This window comes from Muscardinus avellanarius (assembly GCF_963383645.1).
Source record: "Muscardinus avellanarius genome assembly, chromosome: X".
NCBI lineage: Eukaryota > Metazoa > Chordata > Mammalia > Rodentia > Gliridae > Muscardinus > Muscardinus avellanarius.
Genome location: NC_137792.1, coordinates 120,023,452 through 120,047,719, shown reverse-complemented (window position 1 = coordinate 120,047,719; position 24,268 = coordinate 120,023,452). Strand labels below are relative to the sequence as shown.

The following is a 24,268-nucleotide window of genomic DNA, read 5'->3' as shown; positions in this document are numbered from 1 at the left end:
GTCTTTATGGCTGAGTAGAATTCCATTGTGTATGTATCACATTATTTTTAATACATTCATCTTTTGATGAATATCTTGGTCATAGTTTGGCAATTGTGAAATCTGCACAATAAACAGAGATATGCATGAATTAATATGGTAGTTGGGTTTCCATTCTTCCATTCTGTTTTTTTTTTTTTTTTTTTTTTTTGCGGGTCTGGGGATGAAACCTCGGGGCATTCAACCTCTGAGCTACACCCCTTGCCCTATTTTTTATTCTTTATTTTGAAACCGGGTCATACTGAGTTGCAGAGGGCCTCACTAAGTGGCTGAAACTGTCCGCGAACCGTGATCCTCTGGTTTCAGCCTCCCGAATGCTGGGATTACAAGCATGCGCCACCATGCCATTCTTTTACATAGGTGCCCAGGAGTAGTATAGCTCAATCATCTTGAAGAATCCTCCAGTGTTTTCCAAAGTGGTTGCACTAATTTGCGATTCTACCAACAGTATACTAGAGTTCCTACTTCTCCACATCATCTCTGGCATATGTTATTATTTTATTTTTGCGGGTTTGGGGATAGATCCTAGGGGCATTCTACCTCCAAGCTACACCTCTGAGCCCTATTTTTTTCTTTATTTTGAAACAGGGTTTCACTGAGTTGCAAAGGACCTCACTAAGTAGTCGAGGCTGTCTGCAAACTGCAATCTTCCTGTCTCAGCCTCCTGAATGCTGGGATTACAAGCCTGAGCTACCACGCCTGGCATTGTTTTATTTGCTTTTAGCGTTGTCTTTTAAGTATTTGGCTATTCTAGATTTTAGTCCTCTCTTAGAGGAATAGATGACAAACATCTTTTCCCATTCTGCAGACTCTCTTGTGGATATTTGTTGTACAGAAGTTCTTTAGTTTAATGCAATCCCAGATACTAATCCCCATTTTAATTTCTTCTGTTTTGGGTCCTTGGTGATGAATTTTTTTTTACCTATGTCTACTTTTTACAGTGTTGGTCATATGCCCTCTTCAAGTAGCTGGAAGTTTAATTTCCTTGAATAGATTCTTCTGCAGAATGAAAAAGTAGGTTTTATTTTCATTTTTTTGCACATGGATAACCAGTTTCCCCAACATTTGTTGAAGAGGCTATCATTTTTCCAATGTATGTTTGTGGCCTCTTTGTGAAAATTAATTCACTGTAAGTGTGTGGATTTGTTTCTGAATCTTCTATTCTGCTCCATTGATCTATGTGTCTGATTTTGTACCAATACCATGCACATGCTGGTTTTGCTACTATGGGTCTATAGTATAATCTGAATTCAGAGATTGTGATGCTGCTGCCTGCATGATTCTTGTTGCTGAGAACTACTTTGGATGTTCTGTTTTTTTTTTTGTTTTGTTTTGTTTCTTCAAATAGATCTTTGTTTTTTCTTTTAACAATTTTTTTATTGAACATAAATAGTTTACACTTAAACTAGGAATAATTTTCCATGTCTATTAGGAATGACTTTGGTAATTTAATAGGTATTGCATTGAATTTATAAATCACTTTTGCAAAAATGGCCATTTGGGTATTTATTCTGCCTATCCAGATTCTTCCTTCATCTAAGATCTTTGACTTTTTTTTAACAATTTTTTTATTGAACATAAATAGTATACATTTACACTATATTTGGTGCCCTCTCCCCCCCCCCGCCCCCATTTTCTCTTCGTCCCTCCCACCAATGGTTGTCCAGGTTAACCATGTCTTATTCATAATTTTACACATGTTCAGGTGTAGACCCTCATTAATCAAGATCGGCCTTTCTCCTCTCCTATCTTTCCATTAAAACTTAGCTAGTATTTCCCCTCTAATATCTGGAGTCCCACTGGTATCCTTTGTGTTTTCTAGTTTGGGCATATTAGAGGAAACATGTGTATCTTCTCCTTCTGTGCTTGGCTGATCTCACTTGACATGATGTTCTCCAGGGCTTTCCATCTTCTTGCAAATGATATAATTTTGTTCTTCTTTATGGCTGAATAGAATTCCATTGTGTGTATTTCCCACAGTTTTGCTATCCATTCATCTGTTGATGGTGATCTGGGTTGGTTCCATATTTTGGCTATTACAAATTGTGCTGCTATTAACATAGTATGCATATGTTGCTATATTTCTCTGAATTCAACCCCTTTGGAAAGATACCCAGGAGTGGTATAGCTGGATTATATGGTGGATCTATTCCCACCTTTCTTAGGAATCTCCACACAGATCTCCATAGTGGTTGAACTAGTTTGCACTCCCACCAACAGTGTAAAAGAGTTCCTCTTTCCCCACATCCTCGCCAGCATTTGTTGTTTGATTTCTTTATGCTTGGCACTCTGACTGGGGTTAGATGGAATCTCAGTGTAGTTTTTTTTTTGTTTTTTTTTTTTTGTGGTGGTACTGGGGTTCCTGGAAGCCCTTCTACCTCCGGGCTACACTCCCAGACCTATTTTTTATACTTTTTTATTTGGAAACAGGGTCTCCTAAGCCAGCGTGCGCGGCTGGCTTCGAACCTGCGCGATCCTCCTGTCTCTGCCTCCCAAGCGCGGGGATTACAAGCGTGCGCCACCACGCCCGGCGTCAGTGTAGTTTTGATTTGCATCTCCCTAATGGCCAGTGATGAAGAACATCTTTTCATGTATCTATTGGCCCTTTGTATCTTTATTTGGTTTGGGGATTAATGTGATACTGGCCTCATAGAAGGAATTTGGGAGAGTTCCATCTCTTTCAATTTCCCAGAACATGTTATGAAGTATTGGTATTAGTTGTTCATTGAAGATTTTGTAGAATTCAGCTGGAAACCCATCTGGGCCTGGGCTTTTCTTTGGTGGAAGAATTTTTATTGCCGTTTCTATTTCTTGTTATTGGTTGGTTTAGGCTTGCTATGTCCTCTTGGCTGAGTGTAGAAAGGTTAACTGTGCTTAGAAATCTATTAATTTCTTCCAGATTTTCAAGTCTATTGGAGTATAAATTTTTAAAGTAGTTTCTGATAATCTTTTTAATTTCTTCACTATCTGTGGTGATATCTCCTTTTTCATTTCTAATTTTGATAGTTTGAGTTGATTCTCTTTTTCTTTTGGTTAGGTTGGCCAGGGGTTTATCGATTCTATTAATCTTTTCAAAGAACCAACTTTTTGTTTTATTGATTCTTTGAATTTTTTTTGTTCTCTATTTCATTTATTTCTGCTCTAATTTTAATAATGTCTAGCCTTTTGCTGGCTTTGGGAATAGACTGTTGCAGAATTTCTAGGTCCTTGAGTTGTGTCATTAGGCTCTTTACTTGGTGGTTATCTGTCCTTCTTATGTGGGCACTCAATGCAGTAAACTTTCCTCTTAATACTGCCTTCATGGTGTCCCATAGATTTTGGTAGGTTGTGTCACTGTTTTCGTTTGTTTCCATAAATTTCTTTATTTCTTCCTTAATTTCTACTCTTACCCATTCATCATTCAATAATGTATCATTCATTCTCCATGAGTTTGAATACTTTCTTTCGAGTTTCCTGTTGTTGATTTCTACTTTTATTCCGTTGTTGTCTGAAAAGATGCAAGGAATTATATTACATCTTTTGAATTTGCTGGTATTTTCTTTGTGTCCCAGTATGTGGTCTATTTTGGAGAAGGTTCCATGGGCTGCTAAGAAGAATGTGTATTCTGTAGTTCCTGGTTTAAATATTCTGAAAATGTCTATTAGGTCCATTTGGTTTATGGTTTCCTTTATTTCTAAAGCGTCTTTACTCATCTTTTGCCTAGAAGATTGATCCAGTGGTGTGAGAAGCATATTAAAGTCTCCCAGAATTATTGTATTTGGGTCTACTTGTGATCTTATGTCCAGAAGGGTTTGTTTTACAAATGTGGTTGCACCCACATTTGGGGCATAAATATTTACTATCATTATATCTTCTTGTTGTATTGTTCTGTTTAGTAAAAGGAAGTGCCCTGATTTGTCTCTTTTGATGTGTTTTAGTCACATCAAAACACATCTTTTTTGGTCACAATTGGCGTGGTATATCTTTTTCCATCCTTTCACTTTCAGCCTGTGAATGTCTTTGGCTGTGAGGTGAGTTTCTTGCAGACAGCATATATTTGGATTATGTTTCCTAATCCACATTGCCAGTCTATGTCTTTTGATTGGTGAGTTAAGTCCTTTGATATTAAGATATATTATTGAAATATGATTTTTGTTTTCTGCCATTTTGTGTTCTGTCTACTCTTGGGTGGTTTGATCTTTCTTCTTTACTTAAATGGCCCACTTATTAACTTCCTCTCTTCTCTGGTTCTGAAGTCTGCTTCTTTTTTCTTCCTTATGGTTTATTTTTTAAAGAATTTTCTCTAGTGTTGGCTTTGAATTCATGAATTTTTTGAGATTCTGTTTATCCTGAAAGACTTTGGTTTCACCATTGATCTTGAATAGTAGTTTTGCTGGATAGATTAGTTTGGGTTGGAAGTTATTTTCTTCCAGGGTCTGAATCATGTCATATCAGTCTCTCCTAGCATTCATGACCTGGGTTGTATAGTCTGGGGTGAATCTTATTGTTTTGCCTCTATATGTCACCCGTCCTTTTGTTCTCGCTGCTTTTAAGATTCCTTCCTTAGCCTTTATATTGGTCATTTTGGTTATTATGTGGCGTGGAGTGGTCTTTCTTTGGTCCTGCCTCAGTGGAGTTCTGTATGCCTTCTGGACATGAAGGTCTAAGTCTCTTTCCATTTTTGGAAAATTCTCTGAGATTATTTCCTTGAAGATATTACAGATGCCCTTGGTCTGTACCTCCATCCCTTCTTCAATGCCTATTATCCATAAATTAGGACGCTTCATATTATCCCATATTTGCTGGGTGTTTAGGTTTTGTTGCTGTAAAGATTTCTGTATATCACTGACTGTGTTTTCAGTTTGGGATTTACTGTCTTCTAATATTGATATTCTGTTTTCCATTTCATCTAATCTTCCAGAATTTCTTTCTATTGCTGTCTTCATTTCACTTATTGCCTCTTTCATTTCATTCCAGACCTCTTTCTGATTCTTTTTTAGTGTTTCTAACTCACTTTTCACTTCCTCTATACTTGTTTTAAAATATTTCATCATATTGTACATCAAGATTCTCAACTCCCCTTCTTGCATTTCTAGTAGGTCAGTATTCGTGATTTCTGCTGTCTCTTTATAATTCCTGGTTCTCATATTTATAGCGTTCTCTGTCCTGTTTTTCTGATTTCTACCCATCATTCGTGAGTATTATGCTTAGTCCAATCTTAATATTAGGAGTTTAGGGGTATCGGCAAGTCAGCAGAGCTTTTCCTGTGTTGAGAGTGGGTGATGTGGGAGGAGCAGGGATGGTGGGTAAAGGAGTTGGATTAGGTAGAGGATATGTTTAGGTTAAGAAAGACTTTAAGTATGATAAGGTAATATCTTGCGGAGAATGAGAGAGAGTTTACTAGTAGGACTCTTGTCGTTAGTAGAGTAAGTAAGGAGATATGAAATACTTTGAGTATTAAATTAAGGAGGTATATTATGGGGAAAAGTTTGGGGGAGAAGAGTGTATAGGTTAGTGTGGGGAAGTTTGTAAGAGGGGTAATGGAAGGAGCAGACAAACATAAAAAAAAATCCACACAAGATACCAAGACTATTATGTAATCCAAGAAAAAGAAAGGAAAAACCAATCAAAGGAGAATGAAAAAAGGAAGGAAAGAGGAAGAAAGAAAAAAAGGACAAGATTAAAATAAAAGGAACTAGCAGCTGTGTGAAATCAGAAAACAAGGCAAACTATCAAATATATATAAAAAACAAGTTACAGTAAAAGAAGGATGGGGGAAAAATAAAACAGCAATAACCATAACAAAACAAAAGCACTCTAAAAGCAAAACAAAACAAAACATCCACAGTAACAGTAAAAAAAAAAAAACAGTCCTACTTATTTACGAATATGGGGTCAGATCCATATAATATTTGCATATCTGATTGCTTTGGTAGTTTTCAGAATATAATCCAATGTCTCTTAGTTTTCTTTGTACTCTATTTTTATCTTCTTAGGTCACTCTGAGTGTTTGGACAACTTTCTTTCCTTTAACTGCTTTGAGTTTATGTGTCAGGATGTCAGGTGTCACTGTTATTAGATTCTGTAGGATTCCCAGGTTCTGTGTAATTCCAACCTGTAGTCAGCACCTCTGCACTCACCACCCTAGACTCCGGCCTGTGCTTCCCTACAGCAGGAGTGGAGAGTGTCTAAAGTAGACTTGGAACCTCCCACTGTGGTCCTGTGCAGATATTGTGTCTTGCTGGATTTTCCTGTGTCTCTGGAAATTCTAACTGGGCTAGCCGGTTTGGTCCCAAGGTGTGCCCTAGGCAAAGGGTTGCTGGTTCCTGGATGCCCACACTTACTGCCAGAGCTCTACCAGTTCCAAGAGTGCAGGCTGTGTGCGCTGCTATTACTGGACCCAGGTGTGGGTGGGTGCAGCTGCCTAGTGCCTGCTGCTATGCTCCTCCATGGTGCATTGGGCTGTGTTTTAGACTAGAACTGAGTATCAGGCTGCCAGGTGGGCGGGAACTCCCAGCAGTGGGTCAGGGGCGCGGAATAGGTGCACAGGTATTCAGGGGGCACAGGTGCTGCAAGGTGTCCAGCAATGATCTCTGCCTCCCGCAGGCCGTAGAAGCTAGATGCCCGAAGAGATCTCATGGGTGCACAGAGCTTTCGCTGCCTGGAAAGCAGGCCTCCAGGAAGGTGGGTGTCTGGGCTCCAATCGGGGGCGGGAGCTAGGCCCACAAGGTAGGCTCCAATTTAGGGGTGGAGGGGGCGCAGGCACTGACTACTAGTGGGGGTCCGGGGCGCAGACAGGGTGTGCGAGGACAGTGCTGGGTTCTGAGGCGTGGGACAAATGCCCCAGGCCAGTGCTGGGCCTGGGGCACACGCTAGTACCCGCACTTACCCTGGAAGCACTCAGGTACTTGGCTTCCTTGGTCAAGGTGTCCGTGGGAGTCTCTGTGCCGTTGTGATCCAGTCGCTGGTAAGCCCACAGAATTCTGACGTGGGTGCTGCTCGCTGCTTAAGATGAGGCTCTATGTCCGTTTTCAGTCTCGGATTATCTTGCCATGGTGGTTTCAGTCAGGTCTTGGGAGTGCAGTTTGGGCGGGCTGGCAGCCCGCTGTTGGGAGTCCCGATTGTATCTGCAGTAGGTCTGGTGCCTGATCTTTGTTCTTCTTCTTCTTCATGTTCAGAGTTTCCGCCGAGGTACCTGAATCTGTTATGGTTCCTGGGATGTATTTATTTTGTTGATTAAGACACTGCTATCTAAGTAGTTGAACTTTATTTATTTCAGCTACTGAGAAGTGCTGTGTCCCTCAGTCGCCATTTTGAATCTCCTCTTTTTAAACAGATCTTAAGAATGATTTTTCTATATCTGTGAATAATGCCCATGGTAACTGAATGGGGATTTCATTAAATCTGTAGATCCCTTTTGGAAGAATGATCATTTTAGTGATATTTATTCTGCCTATCTAAGAGCATGGGATGTCCTTCCATTGTCTTAAATCTTCTTCAAATTTCTTTCTTCAGTGTTTTATAATTTTCAATGTAGAGAACTTTCACCTCCTTGTTTTGGTTTTAGTCTTAAGTATTTTTGTTATTGAGGTTATTGTGAGTGGAAATATTTTATGGATTTCTTTTTTAGTGGGTTTATGGTTGTCATATGGAAAAGTGTCTGATTTTATATAGATTTTATATCCAGAGACTTTGCTGAATTTATTGATCAGTTCTAGAAGCCTTTTGATTGAGTTTATTGGATCTCTTAAGTATAAGATCATGTCATCTGCAAATAGAAATAGTTTCAGTTTTTCTTTTCCTTTTGTATTCCTTTTATTTCCATTTCTTGCCTTATTGCTCTGGCTAGAGTATAAGCTACTTTATTGAAAATTAGTGGTGATAGGGGAATTTTTGTCTTGTTTTATATTTTAAAGAAAATTCTTGTAGTTTTCCCCCACTCAGTATTATTTTGGCAATTGGCTTATTGTATATTGGCCTTATGATCTTAAGTTCTTTCTATTCCAATCTCTGTATTTTTAGTATGAATGGGTTTGGGATTTTATCAAATACTTTTTCAGCATCTATTTACTCACATGATTTTTTTCCTTAGTCCATTACATGGACTGTTCTTTTTTATGCTTAATTAGTCTTGCATCCCTGGGATGGTAATGAATTTTGTCGTAGTGTATAATTTTCTTTTTTTAACACAGAAAAAAATTACAATTTTTATTAAGTTTCATTTACTCTAGAAAAATGAGAATAGGCAAAACAGACCAAAAGAAATTTGCAGTGCATATACCCAATAATTGTATCCAGAATATATAAAGAAATTCTGCATTTAACAGAACAATCTGCAATTCAACTTTTAAAATGGACAAAATTTTAAATAAATGACTTAATAAGCTTGAAAAACTGGCCAACATGAAATGCAATGGGATTCTGGTTCAGAAAAATCCTTTAACAGAAATAAAATAAAAAACATGGAATCTGAAGTATGGGATTCACAGTAATAAACCAATGCTCATCTCTTTAGCTTTGACAAATATACCAGCCACATAACATTAAAATCAAGGGAAAATGGGTGAAGCATGTAAGGAAACTTTACAACTTTCCTGAAACTAAAAAAATTACCCCCCAAATACTGTATTTGTAAGTGTTCAGCATCAAAGCAAATGTTGGCAAGGTTGTAGAGCAAGCAGGATTCTCAAATTGCTAAAGAGGGCATAAAATGGCACAACCATTTTGACATAACTATCAGCTACACTATTAACTTATAAATTTAACTCCAAGATACTCATCTAAAGGAAATATCCATCCAAGTCAATAGTCATGGTAGTACTAGTAGCCAGAAGCTATGAACAGTCAAGATATTCATCAATAGAATAAACTGGTGAATTTCATTCACTGGAATTGTACTCAAAATGAACGAGTAAGGGCTGGGAGTGTAGCTCAGGGAGAACACTTGTGCATCGCTAGTATTCTGTTTCAGTGTTTTATGTCTAAATTCATCAATGGTATTAGTCTTTCATCTTCTGTTCTTGCACTGTCTTTGGCTTTGTTATTAATGTGATGCTGGCCTCATAGAATGTATTTGGGAGAGTCCTGTATCTTTCTATTTTATGAGATAAATTATAAAACATTGGAATTATCTTTTTTATAAAGGTTTTATTAAATTCACATGGGAAACCATCTGAACCTGGGCCTTTCTTTTATGGTAGGCTCTTCATTGTTTTTCAATCTCTTTGACAGCTATTGTTTGCTTTAAATTTTTTATATCATCATGAGTCAACTCAGGGAGGTTGTATGTGTCTAGATATTTGTCAGTTTCTTCTAAGAAAACCTGTTTCAAAATAAAGAATTAAAAATAGGGCTGGGAGTATAGCTCAGAGATAGAATGCCCCTGGTTTCCATCCCTAGTACTGCAAAACATCAAAAAAGAGCCATAATGCTTTACAATATAAAATCCAAATCATTTCTTCCAAGAATCTATTTGGTACTAAAAATGGACATATAAGTAATTGAGAGTTTAAGGAATATTGCTAGAAATATTTCTTTAAACACTTGGAAGATATATTTCAAATGCTTACACTAAATGTGTTTATGCAATAGTTTTGTAATGGAAATTTTAGTAAAATGTTGATTTAAATCTAACTGAGTACATACACTGAAATGCCTCTTAATATTCTATATGAATAAAATCTGAGTGTGATAATATGGATTGTGTATAGGCATACATATGAGTACTTCTTTCTAAAACAGATTGTTTTAATGTTGCTTCAATATCCTGCTATTTGAATCTGCCCCTACTCAAGTATCCATGGCACATTTTTCCCCCTCTATACATATTTTGGCTGCATCACTAGCCTTTCTTCCCCTCCCAAATTCCTAAATGTCTAGATCTTGAAAATTCTACTTCTAGTTCTCTCTTTACTTTTGGAATTTTACCCACTATCATGACCAACTATCATTCAAATGCCTATGAGTTTAAATCTTTGTAACTATTCTTTCTTTTGAGCAACAGACTTATGAAATGGCCAGCCTGATACTTCAACAAGATTTAGGTCATTTTTAACTCAGTATAAAAAAACACTAAATCGTTCTTGTGCTTCCAAATTTAAAAGTTGTGTGATACTGTTCCTTCTCCCATTTGATCCATAATTATTATTTTAAGTCATGCAATTTTACCCTATACTATAGTTCATGAAGAGTGGTATAGTGAAAAGAGCAAGGGTTTTAGAACATAACATTAGGTTCAAACTGTAACTCTGATACTACTAGATCTCTCACCTTACAACAATTAACACCATCAAATATTTTTTCCTTATCTATAAAACTTGCAATAATAGCATTCATTCTGCAGAACTGTGAAATGAGATGTTAAATGAGTTTATAAAATATAAAAGCTTATGGAAATCAAAGATGTTAGTTTTCTTTCTTTGGTATAGTATGTCTGTGAGTTTCTGTCAATCTGATTGAAGCTCTGATTCTTTTTCACAGCTTTTCAATTAATATTCATACTTGCAACTTTCTAGTCTCACAAACAACCTTGTGAAAAATTGTTGGATTACAGTTAGTAAAATGCAGGTCTGCTTTAATACCTTTCATTTTCTCCAAACTCCTTATACTTACCAATTATCAACCTAGTTAAATGAAAAGTTCTCATCTTGACACTGCAACCTGATCTCAATATACACGTTCTACTACATCTTCCCATATACCAACAGTGTGTGCTCTTTTCTACTGGTTGTACTTTTAGTATCCCTTGTACTTTATCTTATGACCTTTGCTGATTCAATTTTGCCTCTCTGAAATTTCCTCACTTCATCGTTGTCTACTGACCTCATGTTTATTATTTTCTTCTGCCTCCGATATCTTCCCCTCTTGAAAATTCCTGTTGACTCTCATATTTACCTTCTGTAGAAATCACCAGTATAGTGAAACCCAATATCTAACCTCAATTCTTCAGTAGAAGGACTTAAAGAAATAGTTGGGTGAACAATATTATAAATATTAAGTTGGATTTATACAGCCATTTATTCATGAAACATATTAACAATTATGCATCAGACACTATAAAACCAATATGGCAAACTTGTGTTCTTCACTCTGTTAAAATTCAATACTCTAGGACTATACAAAGTCAGTTACTTGTTTGGTTTTTTTTTCCTACATGGAACAGAAGCCTTTTTCTTTCTTTCATGATCTAAGAACCTCAGTCAAAAATCTTCAAACTCAAAACCAACCATATAAAATATAGAATCAACCAGGCATGATGGTGCTTGCCTGAAATCCCAGTACTTGGAAGGCTAAGACAAAGAACTGCAGTTTCTAGTTCAGTCTCAGCAACTTAATGAGACCCTGGGTCACTTATTAAGACTATGCTTCAAATGAAAAAATAGGCCCTGGAATGTATTTTAGAGGTGTAAACTCCTTAGTTTTAATATCCAGTATCACAAAATAAAAGAAATCATGATAAGAAAGAAGAAAGAATAGACAGGGAAGGAGGGAGGGAGGGAAAGAAGGAAAGAAGAAAAGAAGGAAAGAAAGAAAGAAAGAAAGAAAGAAAGAAAGAAAGAAAGAAAGAAAGAAAGAAAGGAAGGAAACCTAATTTTGCTTCCTGGCATAGATTATTTAGTGATATTTTTGAGAATGAATATCTATTATTGTTCATTATAATTAATATCTGATTTTTAAAATTTATAGTAAAAAATGGAAGACCTAAAATTTAGCATTTTAACCATTTTAAGTGTGTAATTCAGTGGCATTCACACTGTTTTCCTACCAATATCATCATCCATTATTTTTATATCTTCTTTTGAAAACTGTACATTTTGTCCTATAGACCATTTATTTAGCTAGTTCTTCAGAATTTTGCCATTAAGTTTGTGGAGTTTTTAAATTATATATTATGTCTTTTATATGATATATAATTTTCAAATATTTTCTTTCATTCTTTACATTGTCTCTACACTCTCTTGTTTCCTTTGTTTTTGAGCTTTTAGTTTGCTTTTGTTTCCTGGGTTTGGAATGGTTTTGTTTAAAAATTTTCTGTCCATTCCAATGTTCTAAAGCATTTACTCTTTTTCTGATAGTGTCATAATTTCAGGCCTTTCATTTAATCTAATCCACTTTGAGTTAATTTTTAAACTAGTGAAGCATAATACTCTAACTCCAGATTTCCCAGACCATTTTTTTTCTAAAGAGGGTATATTTTCCCCAATTCATATTATTAACATCTTTCTTAAAGAGCAATTGGCTTTCATGGTTTCATTTGCCAACTCTGTATTTTATTTTGTCAGTATGTGTCTATTTTGTGATAACAATATTCTATTTTAATTACTATAGCCTTGTTGTAAATTTTAATTTAGAATGTGTATTTCTCCTGCTTTTTTCTTTTGCTCAAGAACTTTAGCCAGTCACAGTTTTCTACAGTTCCATAGAAATTTTAGGCCTAATTTTTAAGTTGTATTTAGAATGTCAGTGTAATGTTGAAATGTATTGCACTGAATCTTTAGATTTCTTTGAACAGTATGTCTGTTTTTATGAAATTGATATTTCCAATGAATATACATGAGATGATTTTTCACTTTGTGTATGCATCCACTTTAATTTAAGACCCATTTTTTTTAAAAGCAATTAGAATGGTAATAAATTCTCTAAAATTTCTTTTGTCTGGGATACTTTAATTTATCCCTTAGGTTTGAAGAACAGTTTTCTTAGGGAATTTACAGGTAATACTTTTTTTCTTTCAGCACTTTCAATTTATTATCCAATTGCCTTATATTTTGCAGATTTCTGCCAAGAAAATCACAGGTACTTTTACCTAGAATTCTTTATACATTTTGTGTCACTTCTTGTTATTTTCAAGATGCTCCTTTCATTATTTACTCTCAACAACTTCATTAAAATGGGTAAGAAATTGAACCTTTTTTAATTATATTGAGTCCAATTAACTTTGTGTACTTGTCAGTCTTTCCTTGACCTTGAGAAATTTGTTGCTATTGTCTTATAGAAGATCTCTACCTTTCTCTCTCTTTTACCCTTGGGAGAGTCTTACTTGAATGTTGGTTTGCTTATTATCCCCAAAGCAAAACATAGACTCCATTCTTTTTTTATTATTTTATCTTTTAGCTTCTCAGCATTGGTAATTTTTATAAAATGCTCTTAAATTCACAGATTCTTCTATGTATTAATGTTTACTGTTCAGCCTCTCAAGTGGATTTTTCAATTCATTTACTGAAATTTGTATGGGTGGGTGTGTGCATATGTTACATGGAACTTGGGATTAAGCCCAGTGGTATTGTATACCTCTGAGCTATGCACACAACCCAATTTATTTTTCTTATTTTTTATGTGGAAAATATTGGAAAAGGCATACATTCACACAGTGCTTTGGGCCCTCCTCCCCGCTTTCCCTTTCCCCCTCCCAGCAATGAGTGTCCAGATTGACCATGTTACATTCACACTTATGGACATATTGGAATCTAGCTCCTCCATTGATCAACCTCAGCCTTCAATATTGAGCCTTACTAAGTTGGTGAGGCTGTCCTCAAACCTGCAATCCTGCTGTGACATCCTCCCAAGTACTGGGATTACAAGTGTGTGCCACTATGTCTGGTTCAGTTCTTGTATTTTTAAGCTCCTGAACTTTACTTGATTCTTTTTTGTAATTTTGTATTCTTGTTAATATTTTTATGATACTGGGAATTAAACCCAATGGTACTTTCCTCAGGAGCTACATCCTCAGCCCTATTTTATTGTTAATTTTGAAACACAGTCTCACTAAGTGTGCTACTCTCAGACCTATGATCCTCCTGTCTCAGCTTTCCAAGTACTGGAAATAGGGTCATGTGCCAACTCTTGGCTCCTTGTTGATGTTTTAATGCTATGAATACATTATTTTTCTGATTTCCTTTAGTTCTTATTCTGTTTTCCTTTGTCTCTTTGTGAGGCTTTTTATGAAAGCATTTTTTAATTCTTTGTCTTCTAAGTTTGAAACTTGTGGTTTATAGGGTAAGTTTCTGTAGATATTTATTTTGTTCATTTGAATAAGACACAATTTTATATGTTTATTTTATATCTTGTGATCCTTCATAAAAAAGTGGGCATTTGAAAAAACAACCATCTATTCCAGATTTTGCATAAGGAGGAAATCCTTCACTTATCTTGATAAAATGAAGGCATTATATGTACTGAGGTCTGTTCTGTGCATACACCTTCCCTGGGTTTTTTTATCCATTGCCCAATATTCAGGTTGCCTTCAAATTATTAATTTCCCTCCTATGTTTCACTCTTTTTTGGGGGGTGTTTGTTCAGATGTTTTATTGTATTTCTTTGTCCTTTATCTCTTGCCTTCAATCACCATGGGTCTGTAGCCACCCTGCAATTTTTTCTCACAATGACATTTTCATCAAGGCCTTCTTTGGCTTTCACCCTGAGATCCAAACTATACTGCTGTCCTTCTGAGCTCTTATTCAAATAATACTAAAACCACTACATGGGGTATCCCAGGAACAGGCCAGGAAATTTTAAGTAAATCCCACTTGATGGGGTGTGTCCGTACAGCGCCTAAGGAGATGCAGCCTCCCTAGGCCTGAGCAGCCTGCAGCCTAAGGCAAAGCTTTAGGTAAAGTTTAAGAACTTTTGCAGTAAAATGATTCAGCAGAAAAGGGGCTAAGATGGCACCTGGAGGAAGCTACGAAGGCGTGGATTCCCCCATTCATTATGGGTGGGGAGACTGAGCAGTTTTTCCCTTTTTTACCTTTAAAGGAGCTTCTGCACACATGAATGGCTCATGTACTGGCCTGGGATTGGCTGTGAACTACGTGCTAGTGATCTTTATCCAGATAGGCTAGGCTATTTCCCCATGGAAGTTCCCCTCGTGGTTTGGTTCTATATATATGATTGCTTGGAGAGAAATAAATGAGATCTTGCTTGACATATCTCCCGGCTCCGTGTGGTGATCGGGCTGTTGGTACTCATCATTTTCTCAAGCCCCGCCGCTGTCGGGCTGGATCCCGACACCCATTCTTTCCCTTCCACTTTAAAATGAGAAATAAAAATGAGTCTCCCTCTTCTGAAGATATTATACAGTCTTGGAGATGGCTATGGTATGATAGGGTTAACCCAATGTGATATTTTAAGGGGAAGCGTAAATGCCAAAAATTTTCTAGTGTTCAAAGCATGGCTTTTTCACCATGAGATATTTCTTTTTGTGGAATATCCTTCATATGTTTTCAGAGCTCTCACAATTCTAATTTAATCATTTTTTAGGTATTTATTTGATGTATCTCTGTAGAAGCAAAGTGCCTGGAGCATTTTAATTCAACATCTTGCTTATATCACAGGATGTACTGTTGTTTGATTTTATTGTGTTTTAAGGAGAATATTGTAGGTTCCCATATTTTTCTGGGTAGCTGTAAAACAGATTATCAGGCAAATAAAGCTTTGAGATTGCTTTTGCAGTAAAACTATTTTTGTATCAGTTTAACTTTGAGAACAAAATTAACAATTTTAGAAGCATTAATTTTGACAGGCTTTTTGGATGGATACTTTCTAATATAATTCAGAAAATCAAAATAAGCACATACTCTCTAAAAACATTTTTGGGCACCTTCAGAGAAATGACTTAATGTTGAAGTAGAAAATCTGTGTTCAAATATATTAAGAAGTATGTATTTCACCATACCTCTTTATTCAAATAGATTTATGTTATTTTCCCAGGTATTTCCCACAGGGATTAAGGAAATTAGACATTTAGTCTTCTTCTAATGCCATTGCAAAAGTTGCCAAAACTCATTATAAGAGCATATTTTATCACAGAGAGATGTAAACTTCACAGAAAAGTCTTTTTTGCATCCTATGGCTTGACTGTTTGTAAAACAACTTGAAATTCTGTGGAAGAGCTTCAGTTATTAAATGAAGTTTTTGTACTGATGCTCTTTTGTGGAACTGTTACTGTCTGATCCATATGCTTTTCCTGATACATGGAAATCACTCCGTAGATGCCTGATAGTGTATTAAGTTATGCACAGACCTTAATATTAGTGCAATCTGAACTTCACTACATTTGGTTCCTTGGAAATGTTGTAGTTATTTTCAAAAACAAGTCACACACTTCAACTTTGTTTATGCTTTGAGGATTATGGTGCATACTGAGAAACTAGCAGTTATGTGGGTAATATTAAGATTTCAATGGTAGAAATAAAGTCAACATCCAGACTATATTTAAGGTAGTATGCTATTGTAGATTACCAAAATCATTAGTTGAAATATATATTTATATATGGAATATATGAGAGAGAGGGTCTTACAATGGGATCACTAGGAGAGGTAAAGGAAGGCAGGCAGTCATCCAACCTGTTTTTAAAATAATATTACAATCTTTATTTATTGCCTTGATAAGGCAACATTTAAATACAACAAACTTACTCATTTTATAAATATTACTCAGAATGTCTTAATGTTATTTTTTATTTGTTTTATAAGATTCAAAAATTTGTGATGGATTTTTATTAAATATAGAAGTGAATTTTTTACATTAAAGGTAGGATTCCTGGGTTATGTTGAGTGGTTGAATTTAAGTGTATGGCTAGCATGCAAGAGAACTTAGGTGGGAATTGGATAAGGGCTATCTGGGTGATGTGTGCATGTATGACTCTACCATCTCGTACTCCACACAATGCATCAATAAAAATTAAAAAGAAAAAAAAAGACAACTTGGTTCTTATCTCCAGCACCACAAAAAGAAAAAAAGGTAGGAATCCTTCAGTAAGGAAGACAAATACATACATTTTTTGACTGACCATATCTAATATCTTAAGTTTTCTTATAGAAATTACATCTATAAATCCACCCAGGCTCATATCATGTATGGATATATTTCTACTCAAAGAATAAATTTAAACTACTGATAAATGATAATAATGAAGCACTGACTAATAATTTACAGAATCATGATTTACAAATGATGAGATCAGATACTAAGTATTGTTACATTATGATTCAAGATTCATTTTGGAAATGTTTTCATAATTAGAGAATATTTTTCACATTTATCATAATAAAGTGAATCTATAAGGTCTATCATTTCATTTAACATAACCACAAAATGTTTGGAGCTGAAACTAAAAAATAAAAAAAGTTCAAATGTGAAGAGCTATAATTGTTTTCAATAAGTTTATGACCTGCCAGGACTGTGAGCATTTCTTTTTCCTTGTCGGTATCACCACATATTCTGTATAGAAAAAGGCTCATTAGCACCCCCATTTCTGCGCTCTCTTAGTATAACATTAATGTTGTGCTATGAACATTATCTGAACTTAGTTTTGATGGGTTTATCCCATGTTAGGTGAAAGCTTAATGACAAATATTTATAGTCTATATCTAGTCCTAGATCCATACGTATATGTGAATATAAGTATATATTCTTATTTATATGCCAAATGAAGACTAGATAAAGCATATAATACAGACATATATGGCATAAATGACACAAAGAATTCACAAATTAAGCCTGGCATGGTGGCTCATGCTTGTAATCCCAGCATTTGGGAGGCTGAGACTGGAAGATCGCGGTTTGCGGATAGCCTCAGCTACTTAGTGAGGCCCTTTGCAACTCAGTGAGACCCTGTTTCAAAATAAAGAATAAAAAATAGGGCAGGAGTGGTAGCTCAGAGGTTGAATGCCCCTGGGTTTCATTCTCAGATCCGCAAAAAAATCACAAATTATCAAATAAAGACAATAATATATAATAAAGTTTTCTCAGGTAAACATAGAAGCTTTGGCCCTAACACCTAATCAAAGTAAATCATTACTTTGGCTTGCACTCTGGCTGTTTGCTTTTGCTATTGTCCTAGTTTCGAATTCATATTTAATGTAAAAGAGAAATAATCACAAGACAAACAAAAGCAATTGATAATGCATTTTAGTGATAAGATGTTATAGAAAAATATTGCTTATTCATTTTCTTACACATTAATAATGACCTTTTTCTTCATTTTGGTATAGATAAAATTTCCTGCTGGGCACGGTGGTGCATGCTTGTAAACCCAGCATTTGGGAGGCCGAGACAGGAGAATCACAGTTCGCGGACAGCCTCAGCTGCTATTTAGTGAGGCCCTTTGCAACATAGTGAGACCCTTTTTTAAAAGAAAAAAGAAAAAATAGGGCTTGGGCTGTAGCTTGGAGGTAGAATGCCCCTGGGTTCCATCCTCACAACGGCAAAAAAAAAAAAAAAAAAAAAAAACTTCCCATTTTATATTCTTAAGGTGAACTACAAATAATTTATTAAATCTTAAAGATAAGATGTTAACCTGATATATTTATCACAGGTACTATTATACTTAAATGTTTTCTAGGCATTTATTCTTTTCTAATATTTTTGTAGTACTAGGGATTTAGCCCAGGGGCATTCTACTTTGGAGCTATATCCCCAGCTCTATTTTAGTTTTAATTTGAAATAGGGCCTTCCTAGGTTACTAGGCTGGCCTCAAACCTACAATCCTCCTTTCTCAGCCTCCCAAGTACTGGCATTACAAATGTGAGCCACCACGCCTGCCTAGAAATTTATTCTTAAAGTAAAATATGTATTTACATATTAAAAAAGAGAAAAATGTATTTCCAGAAAGAACGTTTGCCAGTGTAACAAAAGAAAACCCATCACAAGGCTGGGTGTGATTTAACTGTCACTTCCTTTATATGGTATCGAAATTATGACTTCATTCTTATGAGAGTTGGTATGTTTTATGAGAAATGACTTGGATATTAGAGTAATGCAAATTAATTTAAAAATAAGCTGTACTTTCCTTCAACTATGTTACAAATTCTGATAAAAAATCAACAGAATCTTATATATTTGTCTACATTTTCCAGAAAAAAGGATTGCACATCATGCTATATTACTATTCCTACTACTTCTCCTCCTCCTCCTCCTCCTCCTCCTCCTCCTCCTCCTCCTCCTCCTCCTATTAATAATATATTGAACGTCAGTTAAAAGACAGGAAATATATATTCAATTATCTATTAATACATGTAATCTTCACGAAAGTCCTGAGTTCAATTTTATTCCAATTTCTCGGATAGGGTAATTCAGTTTCAAAAAAATTATTTTAAAGGCCCAATATTACACAACTAGTAAATTCAGAGTGGATTTCAACAAAAGACTGTCTAATCTCTAAGGCTGCAATTCTTCCAGTATTTCACACTACTATTTACGTACTTACAGTTCTCTGCTCATTTAATTTACAGGGTGTTAGAACCTTTTTACCATCTTCTAAACAGGTCTAATTTATGCTGGAACAGATAAAGTATATATTTATTCAAAAGGAAATGTTACAAAAAAAATCTGATTTAGATTTAAAAATCAGATTATATTAATTTCTGAAAAATTTTTAAATTGTTTATTATACTAAAAAATGTAAGAATTATAAAATAATGACCTGGAAATCACCATTTTATTTTTTTTTAATTTGGTGCATTTTAGTCATACATCTTAATGGGGTACAAAATGGTAGAGGGATATATGCACACATCATTCACTTAGCTCAAGATATTTTAAGACAGGAAGACAAGAGATTTTAGGATCCCTTAGTTTAGAAGTCATTTGAGACTGTATGTTTTTTCTTGGCTGACCGACTAACATTAGCATTTCAGTGTCTTTTAAAACTTTCTTCAGAAAGGGAGGGCTATTGAAACAATATCATTGAGTGTTCTCTAAAAAAAACTATTGATGGATGGATAATACTTTTTATCTATTTACCTTTGTAATATGCATCAGTGATTATAATGGACAAATGATGTGTTTGTAGATATTTAGAGGCATGATGTGGTATTTTGAAATGTGTATGTACTGTAAAAAATAAAACCAGATTGATTTGCATATGAATAAACTCAAATATCTTTTCATTGTCATAATAACACGTATAATCTTCTCTTTGAATTGTTTTGAAATAGACAATATGCTGGATGTAGCCGCATATGTCTGAAATCCCAGTACTTGAAACACTGAGACAAGAGTATCACAGATTGAAGACCAGCCTCAGCAACTTAGCAAGACGCTCAGGATTGGAGCAAGAACTTTAAAAAAAAAACATAAAAAATAGACTAGGGATAGAATTCTCTCATTTAAATCACAAGTCTGTCTGTCTGTCTGTCTGTCTGTCTGTCTGTTTCTGTCTCTGTCTCTGTCTCTGTCTCTGTCTCTCTCTGTCTCTCTCTGTCTCTCTCTCTCTCTCTCTCTCTCTCTCTCTCTCTCTCTCACACACACACACACACACACACACACACACAGAAATACTCATTTTTTCTTCTCAAGTATAACAACCACGCTACAGAATATATTGTCAGACTTTACTCTTTTGTCTAACAGAAATTTTATATCCTTTTCTGTGGATATTGTAAAAGAAAAATCCGGTATTCTTCATCATTACCCTTTAGAGAAAAATACTATATTCTTCACTATTATACTTTAGAGAAGAAACATGAAAAGCAGAAATTATATTTCTCTTTGAAATAATATCTTCATATTGAGAGAGAGGTCTTTTAGTTTTCAATTATAGCTTTCAGACACCTCTATTACGTCTTTGATTAGTACTGTACTTGAAAAATAAGAATTGTAAGAGTAAACTAATTCACAATAATGGATTTCTTTACAATATAAAAGAGATGGACTCATTACATTTGCATGTATGGTTTGTTTGAACACTGGAGCATGGTACAGTTTCTTTGCTTCTTTTTTCAGGGAGTGATAATCACATCTTCTCAGTGATGTGAGAAGCCTCTATTCAAAAATAGCACAGGTGATACAATCCTCCAAGCGTGTGTTTGGCACTCTGAGAATTACATCACTATTTTCTTTTTTACTTATGTTTTGCAGACTTATAAACCATCTATAGCATCAAGTAAATTTTATTATATGTTTACTTCAGGTTTGTTAAAAATTCAGGGCCTGTATCTGTAGAGAAGAAGCACAAATAATATTTTTTGAGAAATGTCAGAATTGAACCAAATGATACATGTAATTCATACATGTACATATGCTTTTGCAAAAGCATTATATTATTTATAATCTCAATGCTGAACTAAATATGAATCTAGTAAAGCAAAATATATATTCTAGGGTGAGTTGAATATTTCTAGAAATATAGGTAAAGCAATGTATCTTAATGTATAAGGCAGTAGAAACCTCAAGAGAATGAATAAAATGAAAATCTCAGAAATCAAAAACCCAGCTCTCCAGGAAGATAGATAAAAATGAAGCAAATGTAAACTTTGGACATATAGTCAGATAGTCAAAAATATGACCATATAATAAAGAAGAACCAATTAAAATATCTTGTAATATATCCCACTATATATCATATTGCATTATAATACATTAATTTTGGTAATCCATAGAAAAATCATGTTACATAAAATGTAATGACTACTTGTTAGTCTTTTTCTCCATGTATTAGCAGAAAGATGGCTATTAATTATAGATTTCAGGTAAGGTTGTCAGATACTTTCCTCTGAATGTATTTGTTGAGAAAAATTTTAATAAGCCTTCATTAGTGCATTGTAGTCTCACATGATAGTATAAATCGTGTTGACAGTGACATATATAATCACACAGCACTAGGTTCCCCGCCTGTCTCCCCATTTTCCCCTCTTAATACAGAGTACTGAGATTGTCATTGGTATATTCTTATATGTACACATAGTCAATGGTAGTATTTCCATTAATGAACCTCAGTCTTCCTCCTTCCTTTCTCTTAGACCATCTTCTTTGCTCCACTAAGGTTTCTATTCCATTATCTTGAGTCCCTCTTGTATTCCATTTACTCCCTAGCTTGTACATATTATTTATTTATTTACTTTTACTTGTTTTATTAGTGCATTGTATTCATACATCATAATGGGATAAAAAAAAACTTGTGTAGACATACATGCACACATTGCCCAGTTAGCCCCTACCCCAAACCCACCCCATTCCCTCCCCATCCCTCCTTCCCATGCTTGGCTTAGTAGTTGATATTGATATGTTTAAGTACATCTTGTGCTTTAGAGAGTTTCCTTCTTTCCCCCTCCCATCCCCTCAGTTAGGTTGCCTTATTTGCTCCTCTATAGGATCTCCTTTTTCATCTAGAGTTCCTCCTATGACCCATTTCTCCTTAGCTTTCACACATTAGGGAATGCATCCAATTTCTTATTTTTTGTGACTGACTAATCTCACTTAGCATAATGTCCTCCAGTTCCATCCATTTCCCTGTAAATGGTGTAACTGTGTTTATGGCTGAGATTAAATAAAACATATAAACCTTGAGAAATTTTAGTTTTCCACTGAACAAAATATTCTAATACAAACTATTAGTGCATAAGAAAGAAAAGAAGAATTTATTTCTACCATTTTGCTAGTCTTATGATTTGATAAAAATTAAAATTAAACTATCAGAAACTGCCAATATATATTTTAAATTTCTCAGAAGAGTGGGTACTTTAATATAGTGTTTCATCATTTGATTGAGTCAAAAACTAAGTTGAATAATTCAATAGCTTCAAGATAATCATTCATCTTATAAATATGTGTAGTAATTTTGTTCACTTTTCTCTCTCCCCTATATTAGTAGTATGTACTCTTTCTAGATATTTTACACTAATTAAATAGTCTAAGATTTTTGTAAACAAGAAAACTGCATCATATTTCTCATTAAATTATTGGATTGATCTATTTAATCTATTTATAATAACTATAAAATATGTATCTCTTTATTTGATTTTCTATAAAATAATGTCAAAATATAAATATAGTCTATACTTAGATTGTTTACTCACATTAAATACTATAATAGTCCTGGAAAATGTATAAATTTTAAGAGCACTAATTCAGATTTTGTAACACTTAAAACAGGTGATATATCATTAATGTTTAAGTAGTTTACCAGACTATTAATCAAGAATAAACAAAAATGCCAAATAAATAAAATACAACATTTAAATGGGTGTTAGAAACATTAATTTACATAAAAACTACAATCCTAATATAAACAGAGTAGAACATTTTTATTTTTATATACTCATTACAAATAATCACTGACAAGGTATGACATTAGAATACCTAATAATAAATATGTACTTAATATAATTTTTATTTCTTTTTAAAACAGTAAATGAATAAAACTCCATCACTTAGTTTCATCAACTAAGACCACATAGAAGAATTTGAATTAATAAATTACCTTTCTCTATGGTCAAAAAGCATTTTAAAGTAAATGTTCTTGCCTGAGGATGATGCATACATACTAAATATCAATACACCCGAATATGTCACCTTCTACAGACTATTAAAAATAATATCTAAAATGCTGATTTATTCAATTCAGCAACTATTTGAGAGCCTATTATGTACAAAGCACTGTACAGGCATATAACACACCAAACAACTGTGAAAAACTTTCCACTTTCTCTAGTCATATTCTCAAGGAACAATATTTTATCTTAGTATTATCTTCAGGATATATATATATATATATATATATATATATATATATATATATTAATATATGAACCAAAATGGAATACAGTTACTTTAAAGAAGTAAGTACTGTATTGATCACTATATGCAATATGTATGCATAAAACTCACTATAACTTATTTTCCTCACTGAATTTCAGTTAGATAACATTTTGAATACTAAAAACAAATTCAAAGGGAATAAGATTAAATCTCAAATCTAGAATTGTCATTGCATATTTGAAGAAGTTTTATACAGAAATGATCTCCTCTGCCTCAAAAGTACTGGAATTATAGGCTAGCACTACCTCTTTAGTGTATACTTCTTATGTTTCTTGTTACTGTACACCTTGTCTGGTAAAAAGTGATATTTATCATATATAAATATGATAAAAAGTGATATTTATTATATGCATTTGATTTTCATCATATACATATGATAATATAGGACATTTGACATAAAACATTAAGTACTATTTTTCATATTTATTTGGTATCTATATGTGTATATTTATTAGATCATCAAGAAGCAGCAATTCTGTATTATGAAAGAAAGAGAGGAAAGGGGAGAGAGAGAGAACTCTTTTTATAGACTCCTGTATATATTTAAGTATTTATTTTTTAAATAGTATATTCCATTTGTAGACTAATGATAAAATAACAATTTATGCCTAAAAAGTAGAAGAGCAAGTGTAAAATATGTCAAATTTATTTCTGTATATGCTATAATTTCCAATAATTTTAAGTAATATTGTCTAGTTTATTTAGAACTTTTTA

At 34.3% G+C, this 24,268-nt stretch overlaps 1 protein-coding gene across 1 annotated transcript in view; it reads right to left on the bottom strand.

The window, feature by feature from the left end:
* Positions 1–24,268, bottom strand: part of KLHL4 (kelch like family member 4) — a gene marked incomplete at both ends in the record, with an annotated part of 79,702 nt that overhangs the window by 32,182 nt on the left and 23,252 nt on the right. The window lies entirely within an intron of this gene.